Genomic DNA, 14,447 nt, shown 5'->3' on the forward strand with positions numbered 1-14,447 from the left:
TGGGTTGGTGTTCTTCATGAAAGTTTTAGGTCTATATCTCATCTAACCACTGGTAAAATTTCAGGTTATTTAGACTTGCCTAGCTCAAGTTATGACTAAATGAATAAATACTGTTCATTTGGTCAATTTGTACAGAGGCAGACTGTGATTTTCCAACTTTGGTTAATTTGTTCACTAGGTTTTGGTCACTTTTTGGGCATGCTTCCTAAATGAAAATTGTGTCATTTAGTGGCTATTTTCATTCCCAATTGGTCCCATACCAATTGGACTTGTAAAATTTCATTTTTGGTCCTTCAAAGTTGACTTGGTGATGCTACCAGCAGCATGACCACATTCCCTCCGAATTTGACTTTAATTCAAACACTTCTAACACACTTCATTTGGTCACAAATGACCATTTCTCACTTCAAATTAGGTCCAAAACATCATTTGGCTAATTCTCAAATTTTTCTCCCAATTTCAATGGCACCAAGAATCCTAAATTTTTTTTATTTGCACAATTCATGAAATTGAAACATTCTAAGCACAACAACTACTTATTGAACTTATGTACACAATTTATTACACTAAAACATATTATCTCCACTCAATCTCATGGCTGCTGAATTTTTTTATGACTCCTACCAATCATGATTTTTCATATTTTCCATGCAATTCACACTTATTCAACCTCATATCCATTCATAATACTTAATTTAAAAGAGAAAATGGACTTACCTAAATTTGTGAATTTCCACTTCTCAAATCCTTCAATTTTCCTTATCTTTTTTTTTTCAATCTTCAATTCAAAGCTCAAGGGAAATTTTTTCTTAAAATGAGAGAGATGAGAGAAAGAGATGAATCGGCAAGAAGGAGAAAGAAAGAAGCAAAATGAATTTCTTTTTATTTTTTTAATGTTATTTATCTCATAAATTAGCCATTTGACTTGGTCAATTATTTGGCAAAATTAATTTTTATTTTGACATCATTTGTGATGTCATCTTGATGATGTCACTACCTTTTTTACTTTTCTTTTTCTTTTTTTTTATTTATTTTTCTATTAGTTCTTTAATTTAATTCTCGATTTTGAAATTTTCTTTTCTCCGATTTTTTTTTTACAGTTAGGTGAGGAGTCAGCTCTCGGGGTCAATTGACCAAATTGCCCCTCGCCGGTTCATCCCAGTTTGTAAATAATTCAATATTTCTTCCGGCTTCCTGACCTAATTATTTGACTGACTTAATAATTTTTTTTCGTGATTTTCTATTTTCCACTGTGTTCGTAATGGTCCTAAGGACAGCGGCGTCACATTTTACGGTTCGTAATTTGAGTTTAAATTGACTTCGCAACCCTTCCGGAGAAGGTCATCCATCGCTGTGACTCTCAGCTCGTTTAACTTCTTATGTTCTATTTTTCTTATTTATACTTAACTAATTGGACATTACTAATTATTTGTGTTTATAGCTTATCTAGTAGTCTTAAGTGTGGTTATAATCCCCTTAATTGTCCAGACCGACACTAGTCACCGGAATAGTGAAATATACCAGGCTATACAAATAGGGGTGTTACATGCCAGACTTAGGACAAAAAATGTAGTTCACCATATTGTGAATGATTTTAATATGTTGAAAAGCTTTTGTGCACGTGGACTTTTCATTGGTGGTAGTGTTGGCAGGAAAAACCTCATTTTCAAACTCAGCCAAGTTAAAGCCTGGAACCCTGGCAACATCTCTATGAGTAGAGATTTTATTTCCATCTGTAAATGTATTTCAAAGCCTTAGCAATCATATCAACAGAAATAACATACGTACTAATATTCAAAACAACTTCAAATTTGTCTACTTCATCAACTATTCTGAGAGTTCTATAAAATTCTTGAACCAGTCTGGGGTAATAAGCATTTGTACACTCACAAACAGTTATCCATTCTTGAAAATCAAAAAGTTCTTTAAATTGAAAATTTAGCTGACAAAAGTAATCCCATTTGATGAATTTACAATCAAGCAGCGCTTTATCAACAGAACCCGACGATTGGGCAGCACCCTTTTTGCGTTGGGTATCAATCCCGCGCATTTTTCTCCCCTTTTTCTTTTCTGGTGCCGATACAGCAGGTTTGACAACCTTAGATGGGTCGGAGGATGCACTAGTTGATTCAGGTTCAGGTGTTGATGTGAACCTTCAAGTAATTAGTAACTTGAAAACCCACATTTAAGAATTAAGGAACAATATGGAAAGCACCAAATCAAGATGTATGAATTTGATTCTTTAAACCAGCACAATCATATTGTTGTGTAATTCAAAGAAAATATCAGAAATGGGATTCTTGACCTAATTCATATGGAGAATGAATAAACCAAGAATATTATGCACATTAAACCTTGCAAGATAGAAATCTCAGCAAGTTAATGAGCTTCACAAGAACAAAGGCAACAGCCAATTCACTCACTAATGGAGCAGAAACAATCTTTCATTAATATTCAAAGTGTGTCCTCCACTCTCTCATTACACTTGTATTTATAGCCTCTTGGCTTCAAAGCTAAAGACAAAAATATTCCTACTTTAGTAATAGCTGTAAGGAGCTTTAAGTCCAAACAAAAATTAATCTATCAAAAGACTAAAAACTCCTTACAAAAAGTAAATTTAATACAGCAGCAAGTAAGGGCATTTAAGTCCAAAAGAGAAGTGATTATAACAGCAAGGAATATTCCTTGAAAAAGGTGCCAGCAGATACATGTACATGGGTTGGATCTAGTCTACAGGTTATTCCATGTAACCTAATGCTCCACATGACACCTGGTCACTTCCAAGCTTAATTTTCACCAAATTTAATCCTTTATAATTTTCTTCATGCCATTCCAGCTTATAATCCTTGCTCCTTATGATTTCACAAATTAAATTCTGAAGTGATTTAGCTCTAGCTCTAGTAATTGGACCTTGGATGAAATCCTTTGGCGTGGATATAGCTTGATTCTCATCATTCCCCTCCGCTTCAAAAGGATTCGTCCTCGAACTGCTCTCGCATCAACACAAGGAGATAAATCAGCAACATTGAAGGTGGCACTGACATTATACTCACCGGGCAGGTTTATTTTGTAAGCGTTATCATTAATTTTGGTCAGCACTTAGAAAGGTCCATCACATCTTGGTTGTAATTTTGATTTCCTTCGAGAGGGAAACCTTTCTTTGCGCAAGTGAACCCATACCCAATCTCCAGGTTGAAATGTGACTTTCTTCCTTCCTTTGTTGGCTTGACTAGCATAATTTTCATTGTTCTTTTCAATTTGAAGCTTGGCTTGTTCATGGATTTTCTTCACCAATTCTGCTTTTCTTTTTCCATCTAAACTAGCAAGCTCGTTCACAGGCAAAGGTAAAAGATCCAAAGGAGTTGAAGGATTGAAACCATACACAATTTCAAATGGAGAATAGCCAGTAGAAGAATGCACATTTCTATTGTATGCAAATTCAACAAGTGGAATGCAATCTTCCCATGACTTCAAATTTTGCTTAACCACAGCATGCAAAAGAGTAGTTAGTGTCCTATTTACTACTTCAGTTTGACCATCAGTTTGTGGGTGACAAATGGTGGAAAATAACAACTTGGTGCCCAATTTTCCCCACAAAACCTTCCAAAAGTGACAAAGGAATTTAACATCCCTATCACTAACTAAACTCTTAGGTATGCCATGCAACCTAACAATATCTCTAAAGAATAAATTTGCAACATTTGTAGCATCATCAGTTTTATGGCATGGAATAAAATGTGCCATTTTGAAAACTCACAACAACAACAAAAATTGAATCATGGCCTTGTTTAGACCTAGGTAATCCCAACACAAAATCCATAGACAAATGAACCCAAGGATCACTAGGGGTAGGTAAAGGTGTATACAAACCTTGTGGCAAAACTCTAGATTTAGCCTTAGCACACACAACGCACCTAACACATACTCTTTCAACATCTCTTTTCATATTCAGCCAATAAAAATGTTCCTTTAACACATATAAAGTTTTGGCAACACCAAAATGACCCATTAATCCACCAGCATGAGACTCATTCACAAGTAATTCACGTATGGAACTCTTAGGCACACACAATCTATTTTCTCTAAACAAATATCCATCATGCCTATAAAACTTCTCAAAAGCATTCTTTTCACAAGCTGCATACACTATAGCAAAGTCATCATCTTCAGCATATAATTCTTTCACATATTCGAATCCTAATAACTTTGCATCAAGAAGGGCAAGAAGGTTATACCTTCGAGATAAGGCATCAGCAACCACATTTTCTTTCCCATGTTTGTATTGAATCACATATGGGAAGGTCTCAAGGAACTCAACCCATTTTGCATGACGCCTACTCAGCTTATTTTGCCCCTTGATATGCTTCAATGACTCATGATCTGTGTGGATGACAAATTGCTTTGGCCAAAGGTAATTTTGCCACGTTTCCAAGGCACGTACCAATGCATACAACTCTTTGTCATATGTAGAATAGTTCAAAGCTGCTCCATTAAGCTTCTCACTAAAGTATGCTATTGGTCTCTTATCTTGCATTAAAACGGCTCCAATACCTATACCTGATGCGTCACACTCAATCTCAAAAGTCTTAGAAAAATCAGGTAAAGCCAACACAGGAGCAGAACATAACATGTCTTTAATTTTGTGAAAAGCATCATCTTGTTTCTGTTCCCAAACAAAATTAACATTCTTTTTGACAAGATCATTCAATGGTGCTGCAATGGTACTGAAATTCTTAATAAATCTTCTATAGAAACTAGCTAGTCCATGGAAACTACGTACTTCGGATGCAGACTTTGGAATGGGCCAGTCTTTAATAGCTCTAATTTTTTCATCATCAACTTCAACACCATTAGCACTAATGATAAATCCTAAAAAGACAACCTTTTCCATGCAAAATGAACATTTCTTCAAGTTAGCATATAATTTTTCCTTTCTTAACACATCGAATACAGCTCTTAAATGATGCATATGTTCATTCATGTCTCTTCTGTAAACCAATATATCATCAAAATAAACAACAACAAATTTTCCAATAAAAGCACGTAACACATGATTCATCAATCTCATAAAAGTGCTAGGTGCATTAGTTAGCCCAAAAGGCATCACTAACCACTCATATAGTCCATGCTTTGTTTTAAATGCAGTCTTCCATTCATCACCAACTTTCATGCGAATTTGATGATATCCGCTTTTCAAGTCAATTTTGGTAAAAACACAAGCACCACAAAGTTCATCCAACATATCATCCAATCTAGGTATAGGGTGGCGATACTTTACAGTGATTTTGTTGACCGCCCTACAATCCACACACATGCGCCATGTGCCATCTTTCTTTGGTACCAAAAGGACGGGTACAGCACAAGGGCTCATACTTTCTCTCATGTATCCCTTAGCTAGCAATTCCTCAACTTGCCTTTGTAATTCTTTGGTTTCTTCAGGATTAGTTCTATAGGCTGGACGGTTGGGAATAACTGCTCCAGGTACAAAATCAATCTGGTGCTCAATCCCTCGAATAGGTGGTAGTCCAGCTGGCATCACCTCAGGTAGCACATCCTCATATTCCTGCAAAAGGGAGACAACAACACTAGGCAAATTGGGGTCAAGGTCAGATGTGGATAAACAAGAGTCCTTAAACACAATTAATAACATTTGCTTGTTGGAAAACATGGCATTCCTCACATCTCTTCCTTTAGCATACAAGCTTAATTTTCTCTCCCCTCTTTCTGCATGACTCTCCTTTGCCAGAAGATTCACCTTTTTCAAGCACTCTTGGAGTGTTTTCTTTACTCTCTTTTCTTTCCTCACAACCACCCTTGTCTTGCTCACTCACAACATTTTCACTCAATTTCTTTTCACTCCTTCTTTTCTTCTCTGCTCTCTTTTCGGCTACTCTTGATTTTACCTCACCCATTGCTTGCTTAAGCCCTGTTTGGTCTTCATAAATCTGTTTTGGTGTCATAGGTGCCAAAATGATTTTCCTTCCATTCATTTCAAAAGAATACCTATTTTTATACCCATCGTGGATCACCTTTCTATCAAATTGCCATGGTCGGCCAAGTAATAAATGGCCAGCTTGCATTTGAACCACATCACACATAACCTCATCTTGATACTTTCCTATTGCAAAGGAAATCAGTACTCGTTTTGTTACTTTCACCTCACCACATTCATTCAACCACTGTAATTTATAGGGTCTAGGGTGTTTCAAAGTTCTCAACCCTAATCTCTGCACCAAAATAGTACTAGCAACATTAGCACAACTTCCCCCATCAATGATGACACTACGAGCTTTGTCTTGGATAAGACACCTTGTATGAAAAATTGTTTCTCTTTGCAATTCATCACCAACATCCTCCGTTACTTGAGTATTTAATGCTCTCATAATCACTAGAGCACTTCCTTCAGCAGCATATTCTACCTCTGCATCCTCCTCCCCTGAAGATGTGGAATCACTCACAATTTCCTCCTCCATTTCTATCTCACCATTTTCTCTCATGACCATGACTCTCTTGTTAGGGCATTGAGAAGCTATGTGTCCACTGCCCAAACACCTAAAACACTTCACATCTCTATTTCGGGTAGTAGTTGCAACCTCCTTTCCTTTACTTTCTACAAATTTCTTCTCCACCTTCTTTTCCTTTTCCTCATTTTTCTTATAGTTGCTAACAGCCTTTTCCCTATCCTCCTTCTTCCAGTTAGACTTCCAAGATGAAGAAGTACCTGCATTTCCTCCAAATTTTGACTTGCTTTTAAGTTGCCTTTCTACCTTTATAGCCATGTGGACCATATCCTCCAACTCAACATAGTGATGTAACTCAACAATATGAGCAATCTCTTTGTTTAGCCCATTCAAGAATCTAGCCATGGTGGCTTCTCGATCCTCCTCCACATTTGCTCTAATCATAGCAATTTCCATTTCTTTATGATAATCTTCAACACTTTTAGAACCTTGAGTCAATCTTTGTAACCTCTGATATAGCTCTCTATAGTAATGACTAGGAACAAATCTCTTCCTCATTATAGTTTTCATCTCACCCCAGGTTGCAATTGATTGCTCATAATTTCTCCTTCTACTAATCAACACTTGATCCCACCATACCAAAGCATAATCAGTAAATTCTACTGCTGCTAACTTTACTTTCTTTTCCTCTGAATAGTGATGACAATCGAACACAGCTTCTACCTTCCTTTCCCATTCACGATACACATCCGGATCATTTTTCCCTTGGAAAGAAGGGATGCTCATTTTAATACTTTTGATATTGTCATCTACCCTATTCCTCTCTCTTTCCTCTCTTCTTATCCTCCTATCCCCATTCCTCCTATCTTCAGCTCTTCTCTCATACCTACCCCTCCTAGGTCTTTCAACCTCAAAATCATAGTTATCAACCTCATCTTCATCAGATTCAACTACGGGAGGTACAAGATCCCTCCTATTTGGCCTTCTCTCATTTTGCCTATCTCTTTGCTCCAATCTTTCCAACCTGTCTATGATTCCATTGCACACAACATTCATTCTTTCAAATTGTTGTCTGACAGCCTGCATGTAGAATGGATTTTCACCTTCCCCCTCACTACCATCACCCCTTCTAGACATATTTTCAGACCTACAAGAAAATGGTTAGTGTAAAGAAAACACCTCACTCACTCCCTTACGTGTTTACACTCAACAGGGGACACTCCACTCGTGTTTAACTCAACAAGGCTTTTCCCCTCTTATGAACTCACCACTCTGTGCCTTTTACCTCTCTTGGCTATGTCCACAAGTTCTTATCAAACTCAAGTAACTCAAACCAAGACTGCACTCACAAAAATTTAACACACAATAAAATTCTTGAACGTGACGGATCAAAACGAGTAATAAAAAAAAAAACAATATTGTGACTCAAGAAGTCAAGAAAAGAAAAGCTCAAGTATGGAAATGTAATGCAGTAAGGAATCAAGAAAGAAGACACCAAAATAAAAGAGTAGTAAGCTGAAAAAGAGACAACCTAGAGATATCAAGCTTAAATATCCATGTTTGCCACCAACTTATCACAATTACCAGCAGTTCACACAATACACCAAGAATTGCATAAATTTAGGATCACCAAGCAAACGAGTGTATTTTGATCTGAAATTGAGTAGGCAAATGCAACCCAATACTAACTAATTGCTGCTAGAATTTCAGGCTTTTCCTGACAAGTTTACTATGTAAACCAAATTTAATCGTGTCTGCCGCAAAATTTTGTTCCCCACACAAACGGTTAACTTTTGAGCTGAGATTTAATTTGAGAATAGCTCAAATGTGGCAAAAACAACCTGTAAATTTTTAGGAATTTCCGGGCCGATTTGTTATGTGAACTTAATTTGATCGGGTCTGCCGCAAAATTTTGGTTCCCTACACAAACGGATGAATTTTAAGCTGAAATTTAATTTGGGAACTATTGATATGGGGTATAAACACCCGGTAAATTTTCAGAAATTTCTGGATATATTTGCTATGTGAACTTATTTTGATCGATTCTGCCGCAAAATTTTAGTTCCCCACACAAATGGTTAAATTTTAAGCTGAAATTTAATTTGGGAACTACTGAAGTGGGCTATAAACACTCGGTAAATTTTCAGGAATTTTTAGGTCTATTTGCTGTGTGAACTTGATTTGATCGGGTCTGCCGCAAAATTTTAGTTCAGCAGGCAAACAATATCAAACAACCCCCAAAATTTATACCCAACGTCTTAAACACACCCAAATAATGCTCGTACAATTTCAGGCCAAATTGGTAAGTCAAACTCAATGACCTAAATAATCACTCATGCTTGATATCAAAATGAAGGAAGCAAGATGGATAGCTAGAATAATGGCTTTGGCTTGATTAACCCAAAACCCTAAGACAAACTCAACAAAACAAATTTTTAAACAAACAGGTCAAACTAAACCCCAAGAGCCAAACAGCAACTATGAAGAAGGTAACAAACACAAAGAAAAAGAAGCAAATAGAGAATCTACCTTGTTTGGACGTCCATTTGCTCTGATACCAAAACTGATGTGAACCTTCAAGTAATTGGTAACTTGAAAACCTACATTCAAGAATTAAGGAACAATATGGAAAGCACCAAATCAAGATGTATGAATTTGATTCTTTAAACCAGCACAATCAGATTGTTGTGTAATTCAAAGAAAATATCAGAAATGGGATTCTTGACCTAATTCATATGGAGAATGAATAAACCAAGAATATTATGCACATTAAACGTTGCAAGATAGAAATCTCAGCAAGTTAATGAGCTTCACAAGAACAAAGGCAACAGCCAATTCACTCACTAATGGAGCAGAAACAATCTTTCATTAATATTCAAAGTGTGTCCTCCACTCTCTCATTACACTTGTATTTATAGCCTCTTGACTTCAAAGCTAAAGACAAAAATATCCCTACTTTAGTAATAGCTGTAAGGAGCTTTAAGTCCAAACAAAAATTAATCTATCAAAAGACTAAAAACTCCTTACAAAAAGTAAATTTAATACAGCAGCAAGTAAGGGCATTTAAGTCCAAAAGAGAAGTGGTTATAACAGCAAGGAATATTCCTTGAAAAAGGTGCCAGCAGATACATGTACATGGGTTGGATCTAGTGCATGCATGTCCACAGGTTATTCCATGTAACCTAATGCTCCACATGACACCTGGTCACTTCCAAGCTTAATTTTCACCAAATTTAATCCTTTATAATTTTCTTCATGCCATTCTAGCTTATAATCCTTGCTCCTTATGATTTCACAAATTAAATTCTGAAGTGATTTAGCTCTAGCTCTAGTAATTGGACCTTGGATGAAATCCTTTGGCGTGGATGTAGCTTGATTCTCATCAGGTGTGTTCTTCTTTTCCTTCAATTTCTTCTATAATGCGGCGACAGGGAGATCTTCAGATGGTGATGAGGACGATGAAGCAGCAGCAGCAGCAGTAGGGGTTTTGCATTTAGTGCGAGCCATCGATGGGAAATAGAGACTAAGAAGAATGGTGAAATCGAAAATGGCTTTTGGTGCAGTGATGAATGAAGGAGAAATGAGAGAGATAAGCGGTCTGATGAAAATGGGTTAGATTTGCAGAAAAAAATTTTGGAGGAGTAATGCCGTAAGCTTAGTGCAGAGGAGAGAGGAAAAATGGGTGACGATTTCATGTAGCAGAGGTTTAAGTTTCTTGAGTCCCGCGCTTTTCTATTCTAGTGTACCTTATCTGAACTTATTTATTTTTTTTATTTATTTCAAATATGTCTATCTATCTCTATATGCACATATATATATATATTTCTATATGTCTGACACAGCACTGAGAATGTGATACCAAATGTGAATAGGTAAGTGCATTGTTTGACATGCAAAGAGTTTCAAGCACAATCACTTTTTGGTTTGAAATTTGAACAGTACACGATACAACAAACTAATTTTAGTCATGCAACATTAGCATACAACTTAGTAAACTAATTTCTCAAGTACACAAATAAGTTAGCTAATGTTCTTTAGATTTTCTCAGCAAATTACTCACACATTGGATAATATGCAGATATATTAAATTACTATGACTTAAATTTCAAGCAAGTGGTTCACTCATACCAATTTCCCTTCTAATTTTACAAAAGGTTTCCTCATTAAGTGGTTTTGTAAAAATATCAGCAAGTTGATTTTCAGAGGCAACAAATTCTATTTTGATATTTCCATTTTGAACATGATCTCAAATAAAATGATGTCTGATCTCAATATGTTTTGTTCTTCAATGTTGGACTGGATTTTTGATCAAGTTTATGGCACTTGTGTTGTCACACCTAATTGGAACAAGATTATATTTTAAACCAAAATCTTCCAATTGTTGTTTCATCAATAAAATTTGAGCAACACAACTACTAGCAGCTATATATTCTACCTCAGCTATAGATAAAGCTACTGAAGTTTGTTTCTTACTGTGCCAAGAAACTAGTGCAAGACCAAGAAATTGACAAGTACTTGAAGTACTTTTTCGATCCAATCTACTTCCAGCAAAATCGAAATCACTATAACCAACAAGATTAAATGATTCACATTTTGGATACCATAAACCAATTGAGTATGTGCCAATGAGGTATCTAAAGATTCTTTTAACAGCACTTAGATGGGATTCTTTTGGACAAGATTGAAATCTTGCACACAAGCAAACACTGAAGTGTATGTCTGGTCTAGATGCAGTAAGGTACAAAAGAGAGCCAATCATACCTCTATAAAGCTTTGTATCTACTTCTTTACCTTTTTCATCATTGTCCATTGTAATTGTTGAACTCATAGGAGTGCCCATGCTCTTCAAATCTTCCATTTTAAATTTCTTTAGCATATCCTTGATGTACTTTGATTGATTTATGAAGATGCCATCTTTCATTTGCTTAATTTGAAGTCCAAGGAAGAATGTGAGCTCACCCATCATGCTCATCTCAAATTCATTCTGCATAATCTTAGAAAATTTCTTGCAAAGAGATTCGTTAGTAGCACCAAAAATTATATCATCAACATAAATTTGCACAATGAGCATATCATTATGATGCTTCTTAATAAAAAGTGTTGTGTCCACTTTGCCTCTTTGGAAATCATTTTGTAAAAGGAATTTACTAAGTCTTTCATACCATGCTCTAGGAGCTTGTTTTAAACCATATAAAGCTTTAGTAAGTTTATAAACATGATTTGGATGCTCATGATTTTCAAAGCCTGGAGGTTGTGCAACATACACCTCCTCATCAATATAACCATTTAAAAATGCACTCTTGACATCCATTTGATAAAGCATAAAATCCTTGTAACATGCAAAGGCACACAACATTCTAATAGCTTCAATTCTAGCAACCGGAGCAAAGGTTTCATCAAAATCAATCCCTTCTTCTTGGTTGTAGTCTTGAGCCACTAGTCTAGCTTTATTTCTAACAACATTGCCTTTTTCATCCATTTTGTTTCTAAAAACCCATTTAGTACCAATAATTGAATGATCTTTTGGTTTAGGCACTAAATTCCAAACTTTATTTCTCTCAAATTGATTTAGTTCTTCTTGCATGGCAAGAATCCAACTTTCATCATTTTGAGCATCTTCAAAACATTTAGGTTCAATTTGTGAAACAAAAGCAACATTACCAAAATATCTTCTCAATTGTGCTCTAGTCATCATCCTCTGAGATGGATCATCAATAATGTTTTCTTGGTGATGATTTCTATGGAATCTCCATTGTTTAGGTAAATCTTCATGTTGGGGCTCATTCACTTGTAATTCTTCCAAATTTGGCATTTCTTCATTGATTTGATCATTATTGGCATTATGGACATCTATTGTGGTATCTCCTTGAGTTTCTTCATCTTTGTCATCAATTTGTTCCATTTCTTGACTTGATATTATATTTTCTTTACCAAACACCTGCTCATTATTATCATCACAAACATTTTTCCTTCTAATAGAAGGGTTAGTCTCATCAAACAAAATATGAATAGTTTCCTCAATAACTAAATTTCTTCTATTGAACACTTTATAGGCTTTATTCTTTGTTGAATACCCAAGAAAGATTCCTTCATCGGATTTAGCATCAAATTTCTTTAAGTTATCCTTCTTATTATTTAAAATATAGCACTTACAACCAAATGCTTTGAAATATGAGATATTTAGTTTTCTTCCTTTCCACAGCTCATAGGTGGTCTTTTTCAAAATTGGTCTAATCAAAATTCTATTCAAGACATAGCAAGATGTATTGACAGCTTCAGCCCAAAAGTACTTTGGCAAATTATTTTCATTCAACATAGTTCTAGTCATTTCTTGCAAAGTCCTATTTTTCCTTTCTACAACCCCATTTTGTTGTGGTGCTCTAGGAGTTGAAAAATTATGGTTGATTCCATATTTATCACAATATCTCTCAAATAAATGATTTTCAAATTTAGTTCCACGATCACTTCTTATAGATGTGATGCAAAAACCTTTTTCATTTTGAACCAGTTTACTAAAAGAGGTGAATTTCTCAAAAGTCTCATCCTTATGAGCAAGGAAGAATGTCCATGTATATCTTGAATAGTCATCAACAATAACTAAAGCATATGTCTTCCCACCAAGACTAGTAGGAGATACGGGTCTAAATAAATCAAGATGAAGCAATTCTAATGGCCTAGTGGTAGACACAATATTTTTAGATTTAAAAGATGCTCTAGTATGCTTTCCTAGTGCACATGCTCTACATTGAAATTCATTTTCATAATTAATCTTAGGAAGACCATTAACAAGTTCTTTCTTAGACAGTTTTGAGAGTGTATGCATGCTTGCATGACCCAGTCTTCTATGCCACAAATAACTAGAGTTATCAAAAGATACTAAACATGTACCATGATTAGTTTCAAAATTATTCATGTCAAGTAAGTAAACATTATTAGATCTATTGGCAATGAACAATGTGTCATTATCTAAGTTAGTGATTGTACATAGAGAAGAAGTGAACTTTACCTCAAAACCTTTATCACAAAGTTGGCTTACACTTAGCAAGTTGTATTTCAATCCTTCAACAAGCGACACATCTTCAATACAGGGTTTGGTTCCAATTATGCCATTTCCAACTATTTTTCCTCTCCCTTTATCTCTAAATTTTACATGTCCTCCATCTTCCATTGTGATTCTTGAAAACTTGTCCTTTTCACCGGTCATGTGCTTTGAACAACCACTATCTATATACCATTTTTCACTTTCCTTCATCCCTTTGAAACAAACCTAAAATTTAATCATTGAGCTTTAGGTACCCAAGCAACTTTGGGTCCTTGGGGGTTAATGACCTTAGGTAAGGTTCCCTTTGGCACCCATACCTTCTTTACCTTAAGAAGATCATTTCTAAGTGCACAAGAACTAATCATATAACCTCTTTTATTGCAATAATAACATGTGATATTGGGCAAAGAGGATGTAAATGCTTTAATGAAATAATTCTTGTATTTGCCATAGTTCATGAAACCATCAAAACCAATTCCATATTTTTCATTTGAAATTCTTTGGTTTCCAAGAAGTACATCTAGAGTTTCTTTTCCTTTTGTAAATTTTGCCAAATCATTTGTCAAAGATTCTATTTTAGCTTCAAGAACTTTATTTTTCTCAATGAGCATTTCACAAGTTTCTTTTGAAATTTTCAGCTCTAAATCTAGTTCTTTAAAAAAGGCAATCTGTCCTTTGTAAAATTCATTTTCTTTACACATTGGACATGGCAATATTTTGTGATCTCAATGATTCAATTTCTAAATTCATTTTAGTGCATTTTCTCTTGTAATTTCTATACTCATCATATACTTTAGCAAATGCAAGCTCAAGTTCTTCTACATTAGGAGATTCATAAGAGTTTACCTCATTGTCACTTTCTTCCTCTTTTTGTGAACTCTCGAATTTCTCCTCAAATGCCATCATACAAAGGTGAGCAGTCTCCTTGTCACTTGATTCATCAT

At 35.3% G+C, this 14,447-nt stretch overlaps 1 pseudogene; it reads right to left on the minus strand.

The window, feature by feature from the left end:
• Positions 1-1,723: 1,723 nt before the first annotated feature.
• On the minus strand, positions 1,724-7,156 carry LOC131182168 (uncharacterized; annotated as a pseudogene).
• Between the last annotated feature and the right edge of the window lie 7,291 nt (positions 7,157-14,447).

Source organism: Hevea brasiliensis, chromosome 8 (genome assembly GCF_030052815.1).
Source record: "Hevea brasiliensis isolate MT/VB/25A 57/8 chromosome 8, ASM3005281v1, whole genome shotgun sequence".
NCBI lineage: Eukaryota > Viridiplantae > Streptophyta > Magnoliopsida > Malpighiales > Euphorbiaceae > Hevea > Hevea brasiliensis.